The following is a 14,028-nucleotide window of genomic DNA, read 5'->3' as shown; positions in this document are numbered from 1 at the left end:
CACTGAACAAGACACACAAGCTGAAACGTCAAGACTGGGCCAAGAAATATCTCAAGACTGATTTTTCTAAGGTTTTATGGACTGATGAAATGAGAGTGAGTCTTGATGGGCCAGATGGATGGGCCCGTGGCTGGATTGGTAAAGGGCAGAGAGCTCCAGTCCGACTCAGACGCCAGCAAGGTGGAGGTGGAGTACTGGTTTGGGCTGGTATCCTCAAATATGAGCTTGTGAGGCCTTTTCGGGTTGAGGATGGAGTCAAGCTCAACTCCCAGTCCTACTGCCAGTTTCTGGAAGACACCTTCTTCAAGCAGTGGTACAGGAAGAAGTCTGCATCCTTCAAGAAAAACATGATTTTCATGCAGGACAATGTTCCATCACACGCGTCCAAGTACTCCACAGCGTGGCTGGCAAGAAAGGGTATAAAAGAAGAAAATCTAATGACATGGCCTCCTTGTTCACCTGATCTGAACCCCATTGAGAACCTGTGGTCCATCATCAAATGTGAGATTTACAAGGAGGGAAAACAGTACACCTCTCTGAACAGTGTCTGGGAGGCTGTGGTTGCTGCTGCACGCAATGTTGATGGTGAACAGATCAAAACACTGACAGAATCCATGGATGGCAGGCTTTTGAGTGTCCTTGCAAAGAAAGGTGGCTATATTGGTCACTGATTTGTTTTTGTTTTGTTTTTGAATGTCAGAAATGTATATTTGTGAATGTTGAGATGTTATATTGGTTTCACTGGTAAAAATAAATAATTGAAATGGGTATATATTTGTTTTTTGTTAAGTTGCCTAATAATTATGCACAGTAATAGTCACCTGCACACACAGATATCCCCCTAAAATAGCTAAAACTAAAAACAAACTAAAAACTACTTCCAAAAATATTCAGCTTTGATATTAATGAGTTTTTTGGGTTCATTGAGAACATGGTTGTTGTTCAATAATAAAATGAATCCTCAAAAATACAACTTGCCTAATAATTCTGCACTCCCTGTATGTGGAGAACTCCAGGTGGCAGCCCTACAAATCTGCTCTATAGAAGAGGAGGCCCTCTTTGCCCATGAAGTGGAGACTGATCTAGTAGAGTGAGCTCCGAACCCCGAGGGCAGAATAACCCATTTGGAAGAATATGCTAAGTAAATAGCTTGTCTAATCCACCTAGCAATGGTCTGGGAAGAAGCAGCAGAGCCCTTCTTCGCACCTTGGAATAAAAGCAACAGATGGGAGGAAGACCTCCAAGGCTGAGTGACCTGTGGATATTAAATTATACACCTTCTTACATCTAAACAATGACATTTTGATTCCCTCTTATTTTTTGGAGAAGCACAGAAAGAGGAAACTGGAATGTTTGAAACTGGGAAGCAGGGCTGGTTTTAGACAAAATGGGGCCCTGGGCAAAATCAAAAGTGGGGCCCCAAATCTTATAATAATGTGCTAAAAACACAGTCCGACACCTGACAAACCCACCGATCAGCTGTTTGAGAAGACGGCGCATGCTGTTCACTGCTGCTCAGTGATCAGCTGATCAGCATAGGGTGTCGGGTGCCCCTACAGTACCCTAGTAGTAATAATATAACCATAATGCCCCCCTGTAGTGCCCCCCACTAGTTCCAATATATAATGCTCCCCCCAGAGTGCCAGTATATATTAGAGTTGTAGCGGGTATCGAATTATCGATACCCAATCGATACTTGTGTACCGGTATCGATGCAGGCTTCTGAACTGAGCGTTGATAACAACTTGGGTTGTCCTTGTCCTCTTTGGTCCGGATCACATGGCGTCCCAGATTTCCAAAAAGAACTTTGAATCGTGACTCGTCTGACCACAGAAGTCTTCCATTTTGCCACACTCCATTTTAAATGATCCCTGGCCCAGTGAAAACGCCTGAGCTTGTGGATCTTGCTTAGAAATGGCTTCTTGTTTGCACTGTAGAGTTTCAGCTGGCAACGGCGGATGGCACGGTGGATTGTGTTCACTGACAATGGTTTCTGGAAGTATTCCTGAGCCCATTCTGTGATTTCCTTTATAGTAGCATTCCTGTTTGTGGTGCAGTGTCGTTTAAGGGCCCGGAGATCACGGGCATCCAGTATGGTTTTACGGCCTTGACCCTTACGCACAGAGATTGTTCCAGATTCTCTGAATCTTCGGATGATGTTATGCACAGTTGATGATGATAGATGCAAAGTCTTTGCAATTTTTCGCTGGGTAACACCTTTCTGATATTGCTCCACTATCTTTCTGCGCAACATTGTGGGAATTGGTGATCCTCTACCCATCTTGGCTTTTGAGAGAGACTGCCACTCTGAGAAGCTCTTTTTATACCCAATCATGTTGCCAATTGACCTAATTAGTGTTAATTGGTCTTCCAGCTTTTCGTTATGCTCAAATTTACTTTTTCCAGCCTCTTATTGCCACTTGTCCCAACTTTTTTGGGATTTGTTGACACCGTGAAAATTGGAATCAACATATTTTTCCTTTAAAATGATACATTTACTCAGATTAAACGTTTGATCTGTCATCTACGTTCTATTACAAATAAAATATTGACATTTGCCATCTCCACATCATTGCATTCAGTTTTTATTCACAATTTGTTTAGTGTCCCAACTTTTTTGGAATCCGGTTTGTACCATGATATTACATAATAATGGCCTGGACATGCTGAGAGTTGTAGTCCTCTGTATGTATGTATGTACTCTGATATTACATAACAGGAGGTATAAGAGGAGAGGACTACAACTCCCAGCACTTCCCTGACACTTACATTGAATCCTTCACTTCTTCCCATGCATCACTGGTCGTCTTCTTCATTACTTTACTGCATAGCTCCGCCTCCTGTTCTGGTCACATGATGGTGAGGTCATCCCAGGTCCTTCATCACCCTCTTCTCTGCTGAGCTCCGCTGTCAGATTGCAGAGCAGCACTGCGGTAATGACTTGTGTTATGTATACAGGGAGGGGGCCTTACACTGCATTGGAAAGTGCAGCTTTTTAGCTGTCCGCCCGTTTGCTTCCACGGACGTTCAGCTGAACAGCAGCACTGAAGCAGGGGGCCCCTTAGAGAGAAACGCAAGTTTAAGGGAGAGCATCTTTGGGGGAATCGTACTGATAGGCTCAAAAGGATCTGAAGTGAAAGCTGAAAGCACTAAGTTTAAATTCCAGGGAGGAACCCTATTTTTACAGACTGGGGATAACTTAGATACTGAAGTCACAAACCTCTTAACCCAAGGATGATCAGCTAACTTTAAACTCAAACAAGGCACTTAATGCTGGAATCTGCACTTTTAAAGATCTAAGCTTTTTTCTCCATCCCTCCTGTCAAAAATCCGATACAAGTGGAATGTCTGGAACATCTAGCACATCCACTGGTCTATTAGCAAATCTGCAAAATGCCCTCCAAACTCTTAAATAGATATCTGAAATGACCTTCTTACGACTTGCCAACAGAATGGTGATAACATCCTCAGAGAGTCCTCTTTTCCTCAAATTTCCCTTTCAACATCCAGGCAGTCAGGTAAAGATTTCTTACTTCTGGGTGAAAGATTGGGCCCTGAGTCAGAAGTCCCTGGAATTCGGGAAGAACTCAAGGTGTGGCTATCGACATCCTGCAGAGCCAAGAAAACCAAACCCTCCTTGGCAAAAAGGGAGCTTTTACTATGACCGTGGCACTTTCTTCTCTGATCTTTCTGAGGACTCTTGGTAACAGCTTTAGAGGAGGGAAGGCATAGAGAAGGACCCGCTCCCAGGATTGAGCAAATGCGTCCATTGCCTTTGGATGCTCCTTCGGGGAAAGGGAAAAAGAAACCCTTTACCTTTCTGTTCGACCTGGTGGCAAAAAGATCTATCTCCGGGACACCCCATAAGGCTGAAATCTGATTGAATACCCCCGGTCAAGGGGAGGACTGCTTCCCTACGCCACGGAACCCCTCTCTGTAGATTCTGCAGATCCATTCACCACCCCAAAGAACGCAGAGTCTGGGGTGATAGAGAGATCTCTGCATCCAGAGAGAGGACACATCTGTCCCAAACTTCCAGAATTTGAAGCTGGAGGGGCCTTGAATTATACTGGGCCCACTCTACCCCTGGAATAGCGGCCGTCATGAGACCCAGCACAGACATAGCCTCCCTCAAAGAAACTGACTGACAAAAGAGAAGGATCTGAACCCTCAACCTGATCAGAAGTGCCTTCTGAAGGGGTAACAGACACCTCTGAGATCTGGAATCTAGGATCATCCATAAGAAGCTGCACTTCTGACTTGGACACAAACTGGACTTCTCCACCATGGAAGGACGCACCTAACTTCAGCTCCGTGAGAAGAACCTCCACTCAATCATCATCCCTGTCATACCGGAGAAATTCCGGGATAATCGCCACCACAAGACGGGTGGCCACCTATGGAACGTTTTATAGTGACCATGGGGAGCAGAACCAAAACTAAAAGCCAAGGCAAACAGGCCAAACCTGCAGCGTGGGAAACAGATATGGCAGAGTAGACTTGCTTATCACCTCTTCGCAACTATCCAGTTCACAGGAGGATTGTGCAAGTAAGATCCCTGAATCTATCGGGGAGGAGCCGCAAATAAATTATAAAAATCGAGCAATAGAGGTGGCTAACAGGATCATCCCAGACCTCCAGGAATCCCTGGCTAGCACGGTGGGAGCAACACTACAAGCGCTCCGAGATACTACTGCCGAACATGGCAACAGAATAGATGGAGTGGAGCACAGAGTGCAATCTCTATAGGACGCACACCACAAAATAAAAACTCACCTAGAATCAGTACTACTGAGCAAAAAAGTGGACGATTTGGAGAATCGCTTCCGTAGAAATAATTTACGTATCATAGGCATCCCAGAGTCGGTTCCCGCCCAGGATCTCATGCGCATATGTGAAAATGACATACCGGCAGCGTTTGGAATACAGAGTCGATGTAAAGTGGAGAAAGTGCACAGATTAGGCCCAGACCTGCGTGCAGGGAAGGATAACAACTTAAAAGCTCCAAGTGCACTGTCCAGGCGCCCCAGACCAGTAATTGTGAAATACCTGAACTTCACAGACAAAACAGCAATCCTGCGATTTTACAAACGAACCAGGTCGGCGGTGGAAATTAATGGTCACAGAATACTGATCTTTGGAGATTATTCAGGAGAAGTCCAAAGAAGAAGGCGAGAGTTCTCAACTATTTGTTCAGAACTGTATGAAATACGCACCAGGTTCGCGCTCCTGTATCCTGCGGTGTTGAAAGTCTTCCAGGCGGATGGCTCTGTAACAACTTTCACCTTGATAAAAGAGGCAAGCAACAGTCTGGGAATAACTACCTCAAGCCTGCAGCGCAGAAGTTCTCCCTTGCCACAGAAAGAACAAGCGTCGGTCGGTAACAACGCGGGATCGACAGACGATCTAGAGCCGAATCCAGATTAAGCAGCAGTAACATCTAGAGGACTCAACTCGCACCAAATCACTTGATAACCCCTGGTGCTATCACTGATCACACATGAAAATGGACCTTCCGGTGACCACTGACGGGAAAGCCGGTGTTGCCAATTATTGTGGGGGTGAGTTGCTGGACAAGACACATAATATCAGGGGTTACCATTGAATAGTTTGCTTTGGCTTTTCTCATTTATCCTTAGTTGTAGTGGAGCTTAGTTGTGGACTTTTGAAGTCACAGAAAGAGACCATGGTGGAAAAAAGTGAAGTCTCAGACAGCCGAACAAGATGGCAGCAGTCACCTCTGGTGATAATTTCATCGGGCTGTAAAATGGGGTCTCTAGTCATACCCCAGTTCTGTTTTTTTGTTGTTATGTTTTTATGTTCAAATATGCAACACATTTGGTTAACATTAATACTTTCGGGGAAATGAGAGAGTTGGGCTAATACATTCTAGAGGCTGAGGCAGGTACACAGTGAAAATTACTGGAGCGGCATTTAGAATTTACCAAAAAATATACATGCGGATGGTAACTTGGAATGTTAAGGGGCTGAAATCCCTTCAAAAAAGGATGATGGTATCTTAAAAAATTAAGGACAGATGTGGCTCTACTACAAGAGACACATCTAACTGAGGCAGATAGCTTAAGAATGCAAAAAATGTGGGTAGGGAAAGTATTGTGCTCACCGTCCGTCAACTCAAAAGCGGAGGTGCTGACACTTTTACACAAAAGCCTGGCATACACTGTTCAGGATTGCTTTAATGATGATGAGGGTCAGCCTACAATCTCCATCTGATATGATTAAAATTAATGACATATATGGTCCAAATTATGCAAATTCTTCATTCTATGCCGAACTAGGACATAAACTTCTTAGTGACACACATAAAAATCAAATAATAGCTGGCGACATGAATGCAGTACACAACCACTCTGAAGACCGTCGCCAAACAAAAAGTAAATTGATCATACCGAGAAATAGAGACACCTCATTACCCAGTTTTTGCCAGACGCATTCCCTATGCGACATTTGGAGAGCAACACACCCTGAGGGAAGGGAGTACACTCATTATTCAAACGCACACGATTCATGGTCCAGAATGGACTATTTCCTTTTATCAACTAACTTACAAAACAGAGTTAAGACAGTATCAATAGAAGACCTAGTGATATCAGACCATGCTCCAGTACTTCTCACTTTAACAGACACAATACCTTGAGGCTCAGATTATATCTGGAGGTTCCCAACAGCCTTGGTGGGTAGCGAGGAATTCGAGTTGACTCCTTAAAGAAGTGGTGGGAAGAATATATATACGTTTTAATGGCCAAACAAAAGATCCACAGTTCTTATGGGAAACAGGAAAGGCAGTGATACGTGGCAAGATTATAGTTTACGTTTCCAACGTTATAAAATAATAATAAAGAGACCCTAAACAAATACAGCAGCGTGCTTAGGGAAGGATATACCAACTTTCAGTCCTTCCCAAACTCCCAGCAGAAAGAAACTTGGATAAAGGCTACATGCACACGACCGTTGTGTGTTTTGCAGTCCACAAATTGCGGATCCTCAAAACACAGAAGGCGTTCGTGTGCGTTCCGCAATTTGCGGAACGGCACGGACAGCCAATGATATAACTGCCTATTCTTGTCCGCAAAACGGACAAGAATAGGACAGGTTATATTTTTTTGGCGGGGTCACGGAACGGAGCAACGGATGCGGACAGCACACGGAGTGCTGTCCGCATCTTTTGCGGACCCATTTAAGTGAATGGGTCCGCATCCGAGCCGCAAAAACTGAGGCAAAAACGGTTGTGTGCATGAAGCTTAAGGCGAAGGCAGGATATGATAAATGGGTTAAAAAAAATTTTTTTTCCCAGACTCAATTTGAAACCCAACTATTTAAATTTGGGAACAAAGCGGGGAAGATGCTGGCACATTTGGCAAAGGGACCTTTTCACAACTCCCCAATTTTAGCCTTAAGGGATGAGGGTGGAAGGGCTTACACGTTACCTTCAAAAATAAATGGAGTCCTGAGAGACTTGAGAGACTTTTACTCTGCTCTTTATACAGGTCAAATGGGACACACAGATGAGGCTCAGGAATGGCTTTAGATCACATCAATGCCCAAAATAAAACAGTCAAACCTGATCACATAAAATGCCCCAATCTCACTAGAGGAAATGACAGAGGCTATCGGAAATTTAGCAGCAAACAAAGCTCTAGGACCTGACGGTTTTACGGGAGAATTTTATAAAATGCTAAAGGATAACATTGCCCCCCTGCTGACGTCTCTGTCCAATTAGTACATATTAAGCATTTAAAAAAGCATCATAGTGCAAGGGTATGGTGAGGTACTGTAAGGTAGGTTGGGGGCACGTACTGACTGTACCAGGCTTGTTAGGGAAGGATCGTGTCCCTCTCTCTGTTGCGCCCACAGTGGAACGCATCCTGCACTTCAGGTGCGTTCCACCGTGGAGCGCACCCGAAACCGGAAGTGCCTCTCTAGACGGGGGTAGCTATTCTGCTAGCCGAAGAACATAGAGAATAAGGAAAAGGGGGATGGAGGTGCCTAGATCGTAGGCTTACTCTAATGTGGGATCTGGATATTGTGGAAAAATATGAAAATATATGTCTAAAGATTTATTACAACGGTATATTTAAACTAAAGGTGAAAAAAAGAGGTCACATGACCGGCTCCCTAATCACATGATCGGAGGTTACATTTCTGCAGTCTTAATGTTATTAACAGAATAGGATATATATGTTTCTGTACATTATTCTGTTGGAGTGGATAGTGGTAGTGAGATTAGTAAAAGTGGGGGAGTGTTAAAAGGGAACTGATGTTGACAAGATAATATTAGTAATACTGATATTTGACAGCATTGATCAAAGTACCATATAATATATATTAATAATAATTCAGTAAAGGAGAAAATAATAATGCATAATAAATAAGAAAAATATTGATAATCAGTTAATAGTATTGAATGGAGTAAAAGTGGATAAGAAATGTATAGATAGTAAAAGGTAAATTAATAAAAAATTACAATAATAATATATAAATATATAATAAATATACTATAATATGATAAAAATGCATGAATAAATATATATAAGATTTCCATATATATGTATAGTAGAAAAAATTGTTCCCTGAAGGGTAGATGCTACGTGGCAAAATATAAAGTATGGCAACGGTACATTTTTAGTAATTAGAATATTCTAAGCTTTCATTTAGGCCGAAAGGGGATAGGGTATTTAGTGTAAAGATCCAATACATCTCCTTTCGGCATTGCTGTTGATATGATGAAGTAATGGTTTCTAACGGAGTAACTGTGAGGCCAGTTATGGAACCCTCATGTCGTTCAGAAAAAAGGCGTGATACGCTGTGTGTCGGGACTTTTCGTTTAATATTCGAAGTTATCCCTGGACCATCGTTCTGAAAGGCCCAGTGACTAACCCTCTTTTTTCTTCCCCTGTCTCTCAATTAGTGCATGTCAGGTAGGGGGATGTCAGAATCAGCACGCACCGCACATATAAAAGTATTACCAAAACCAGGTAAAGATGCTCTATTGGCAGCCTCGTACAGACCAATATCCCTCATGAATGTAGATATAAAACTGATATTCAAATATTAGCAAGCAGGTTAGCTAGGCTGGCGCCTGAACTCCTTTTACCGGAGCAAGCGGGCTTTACACAAAACAGAGCAGCGGTAATGAATATCAGGAAAGTTCTTGCAGTGCTGGATGATATTAAGATGAGACCACGAATAGGCCAGACCCCGGCTATAGTAACTATCGACGCCGAGAAAGCATTTGATAACATAGACTAGGGGCTGGCTAAATAAAGTGTTGGACTCAGTGGGTTTGGTGGGGCCCTTCCGCCAGTATCTTTCAGCATTATATGATTCCCCTTTAGCTCAAATATACACTCCAGGATACCTATCAACTAAATTCACTTTGCAAAAGGGCACTCATCTTTAAAATGGCCATTGAGCCGCTAACAATTATCTATCTGCTATCTATTTTTAGCTAAAAATAAAGCAATCGGGTATTATGATAGGGAATATCGAAGTGAAGCATGCGTTTTTTGCAGATGATTTGTTGGTGTTTTTAGCTTGTCCGCAAAAAGACCTGTCAAAATTATTCAGCTTTCTCACACACTTTGGATCTTTCTCTGGTATCAAAATGTATATATCAAAATGCGAAATGCTATGCCTGACCCAGTCGAAAAACTACAAGTCATGGGAGACGCTCCCGGTGAAATTAGTGCACAATTCTATTAAATATCTAGGAGTGCATATAGGCAAAACACCAGAGTCTTTATATCAGTTAAATCACCCTGATCTGGTCAAACGTTTACCGTCAGAACTGATTAGATGGGGTCATCTCCCCGTCATTGATAGGTAGATGTCATTTAATAAAAATGGTCAGTTTCCCGAAAATTCTGTACTTGATGCAGACAATACCAATACTTTTGAAGCACATAGATATCAATGTCTTGCAGAAGGCATACCGTTGCTTCATTTGGGCGGGAAAAAGGCTGAGAATTGCACTGACAACACTAATGCTGAATAGAGAAGAGGGAGGACTGGAGTTCCCTGACATACGCCACTATAATATAGCCAGTTTACTGAGGCATGGCATAGATTGGATAAAGGGTATGATAACTATGTCCTTCTCCCTCACGTGGGCCATCATCTCTGCAATGATCTTTGTGAAAAGCCTCGGAGCCCGAAGGGCCTGAAACTGAACATGCAGGATCTCCTCTTCTAGCTGAACTGCTACTCTCAAATATCTCTGGTGGCTGGGATGGATAGGGACATGATAATACGCATCACTCAGATCTACCGTGGCCATATAACCGTCTGGAAAGAGATTGTTCAACGCCGACCTGATGGATTCCATCAGAAATTTCTCGTACACCAGACAATGGTTCAGACATTTTAAATGTATTATTGTTCGAAATGAACCATTCTGTTTTCTGACAAGAAAAAGGGTCGAGTAAAAACCTCTTGTCACCTCCTGCCTTGGAACTTCCACCAACACCTTTTTCTCTAATAGGGAAAAAACTTCTGAGATGATGGCCAACTGTCTTGGGGGATCTTTCCGATAATCTGTAATCACAAATCTTTCTATTGGCAACCTTTGAAACCTTAACCTTAAGCCCTCTCCTATAACCAAATTTATCCACGGGCTGTTGGAGATCCTCTGCAACTGACGTGAAAAGAGAGACAAACGACCCCCCCGGAGGCCTGGCGTCATTGGGGTTGCTTCTTTGAGGCATCTGACCCAGAAAAAATAAACCCCTTAGACTTCTTAGCTGCTCCCGCAAACTGTCTAGCCCTTTCTTTCCCCTTGAAACCTACTCTATTAAACCTGGGACAGAAGGATCTCCTAGGGGGCTGGTGACTGCTGGAGGGAAAACCCTTTTTTCTATCGGAGGCCTTTTCCAGTAAATCGGCAAGGATTGGCTCAAATAAGTATTCACCTTGATTCACCTTGACATGGAATGGCGCAAAGGTTAGCCTTAGTACTAGCATCCCCATTCCAACTTTTTAACCAAATAGTTCTACGAGCAGAGTTAGATAATGCGGAAGCTCTGGCAGATAAACTTAATGAGTCCGCGGAAGCATCGGCCAAGAAATCCAGAGCATTATATATAGAAGGGAAAGATGATATTAACTGCTCCCTAGGGGTACCCCCTTTTATGTGAGCCTCCAGCTTCTCCATCCACACTTTTAGGGATCTAGCAACAGAAGTGGTGGCAATATCAGGATTAAAGTTCGCCACCGAGGCTTCCCAATTCTTTTTTAAAGAGGACCTTTCATGGGTCCAAAGAATATGAACTAAGTAGCAGGCTACATAGAGCGGTGCCCAGGGATCTAAGTGCACTTACTATTATTCCTGGGAGCGCCGCTCCGTTCGCCCGCTGTGGCTCCCGGAAATTTGTCAACATTCAGAGCAAGTAGGAGGAGACGCCAGTGTCTCTCCTTCTCCCTGACAGCAGCGCTGTCCAATAGCAGTGCAGAGCTCAGAGCCAGGGAGAAAAAAAAAACTCCCTGGCTCTGAGCTGCGACTGGACAGCGCTGCTGTCAGGGAGAAGGAGAGACACTGGTGTCTCCTCCTCCTTGCTCTGAATGCTGATAAATTACCTGGGGCCACAGCGGGCGAACGGAGCGGCGCCCAGGAATAATAGTAAGTGCACTTAGATCCCTGGGCGACGCTCTATGTAGCCTGCTACTTAGTTCATATTCTTTGAACCCATGAAAGGTCCTCTTTAAATAAATTTCTGCTCTTTTGTCCATCTGGTCTTTAAGAGAACCCATATCTTAGCTACCGGGGCTAACTTCTTCATCAAAAGGATATTTACGTTTCACAGAGGAAGGATTAAAAAACTTCCTATCAGTTTTTTTACACTCTTTAGCAATGACTGCCTGAACATTTTTATGCACGTCAAAAACCTTGCTTCTCTTGGGGGCCCCTCAAACATAGAGTCCTGAACTGACTGCTGTAGCTTCTGGTCATTTATGCCCATGGTAGCTCTTACTGCTTTGACTATAGAGTTAATGTTCTTAGCATGAAAGAGCGGCCTCCCTGCGGATTCGTCATCAGAGAACTCATTAGATGATAGCCATTCTCCCTCTTCCTCCAATCCTGAAAGTACATCACTGTCACTGGAGGGGGGATTAGATGCGGCTGCAGAGGTACTAGAGCGGTTTTTCAGCAGATCGCTAACAGATCATCTGCTTGATGCTGCCCATCAGAGACGGACCTTCCTCATCCATTAACTTGCTCACACATGCTTGACAAAGGGGTTTAGTCCAAGCAGAGGGTAGCTTCTTTTTACACACAGCACAACCCTTCTCTTTAGATCTGGAGACCTTCCCAGAAAATTCCTTAGATACCTAAATATAGAAGATGACCCCCATGAGTAACATGCAGCAGAAATATCAGGGTACAACCTCTTTTACCCCACGGTGGTACCACCATATTATTGGTGGTTTCAGCACACTGAGTCTGCTCCAAGATCAAACAGCAGTATCAGCCAGAATGGAGGAACTGTCAGCTTCTTCCACACCAACATGGCAGTTAGCTGGCTGGGCTCTTCTCTCCAGGCATGCATGTCGGTCCCCCCATTTCCGGTCTTTACAGCGTTAGCTTCCTCCTACTGCCGCAACCTGGAAGTGCTTCTCCCCTCGCGCATGCAGGCAGCCGGACATGCGATCACGGCCACAGAGGTCCGCAGACGCCCCCGGAAGGCAGAAAGCCCTCCTGGACCGAGAAGGAGACGGAGTGGGGTAGGAGAGAGAGGGAGGCCCAGTTTCTTGCAGTGGCTCCTAGAGGAGGCTTACGCCGCTCGGGATAACCCTACCAACACTGTAAACTAGTCGGGGCTCCTGCAGCTCCTCTTCAACGTTTAGCGGTTCCGATCCCACCTGTCCCTTAGGACAGGAAACAGATTTGGGGATAGAGGGGGTGGACCCTCTTTTAAAGCAGTTCTGGTTTCTGTTTCCTGTCCTAAGGAGGAGTAGGTGGTCTCTCCAGGGGTGCTGTCATAGGCAAAGGGGAAAAAATATTTTTTGCTCAAAATGAGTATAATGCAATAAAAAAAAAACATAGCATTTAAATCAATGGGTACATCTGCTGTCTGTGGAAAAAGCGGACAGCACACATCAGTTAAAAACGGAAGTGTGGATGAGGCCTAATGCTGGCTTGGATTAAGGAGCTTGAAAAGAGTTGCATACAGTCCTAGAAGACCCCAGAATGTCATCCACAGCTTTTCAGGGCAATTGGAGAACTTTTGATTCAGGGCAAATTTATTTGGACCTAAATAAAATCATCCGACTGATGCAGCAGAATCTAATCCATATAGAATTTCAAGAAATTCGCCCATCACTAGTTATCGTGTGTACACGTATTGCTGCCTTGTATAAATGCCATGAGAGCCTACTTATCTATATTTTACAGTTTATCTTATTATTTCTTAACGTGCCAGTCTGAAACAGGGCACTTCTGATAGAGGTGAGCTTCTTATTCCCAATTATTTAAATCTCTGAAACTGCTATTTATAACTCAGGGCAGCAGCTCCGGCAAGATGGCTGCACTGGTAATATGAAAATAAAGAATTATTTAAAAAAATAGAAAAACAGAGTATGTTTCTAGATAGACAGACAGATATACGCCCTATAAGGGTGCATTCACATGACTTTATGTATTTTGCAGTCCGCAAAACACAGACCTGCAAAAAAATACGGATGACATACGTGTGATCTCCGTGTTGCATCCATTTTTTTGGTGATCCATTGTAACAATGCCTATTTTTGTCTAATAACAGATATAAATAGGGCATCTATCTTTTTTGCAGGGCTGAAGAACACACATGGATGCGGACAACATACAGTGTGATGTCCGTATTGTTTGCAGTCCAATTGAAATGAATGGGACCACATGCGGAAAATGCGGAGTGGATGCAGAGCAAAAATACAGTTGTGTGAATGGGGCTAATGCTGTTATAATATGTCTTATGAGAAGCATTTTTTTGCATTTGTTCCAATGTATCCACAATGGTAATTGCAATGTTATATTAT

The 14,028-nt window shown here is 43.6% G+C and overlaps 1 protein-coding gene across 1 annotated transcript in view; it reads right to left on the bottom strand.

Moving 5' to 3' along the window:
- The window catches only part of LOC121008813 (dynein heavy chain 11, axonemal-like), a 489,011-nt gene that overhangs the window by 70,330 nt on the left and 404,653 nt on the right, over window positions 1-14,028 (bottom strand). The gene's annotated exons all lie outside the window — the stretch shown is intronic.

The sequence above is a fragment of the Bufo bufo genome, chromosome 7 (assembly GCF_905171765.1).
Source record: "Bufo bufo chromosome 7, aBufBuf1.1, whole genome shotgun sequence".
NCBI classification, from domain to species: Eukaryota; Metazoa; Chordata; class Amphibia; order Anura; family Bufonidae; genus Bufo; species Bufo bufo.
This window is presented reverse-complemented; position numbering and strand designations above follow the sequence as displayed.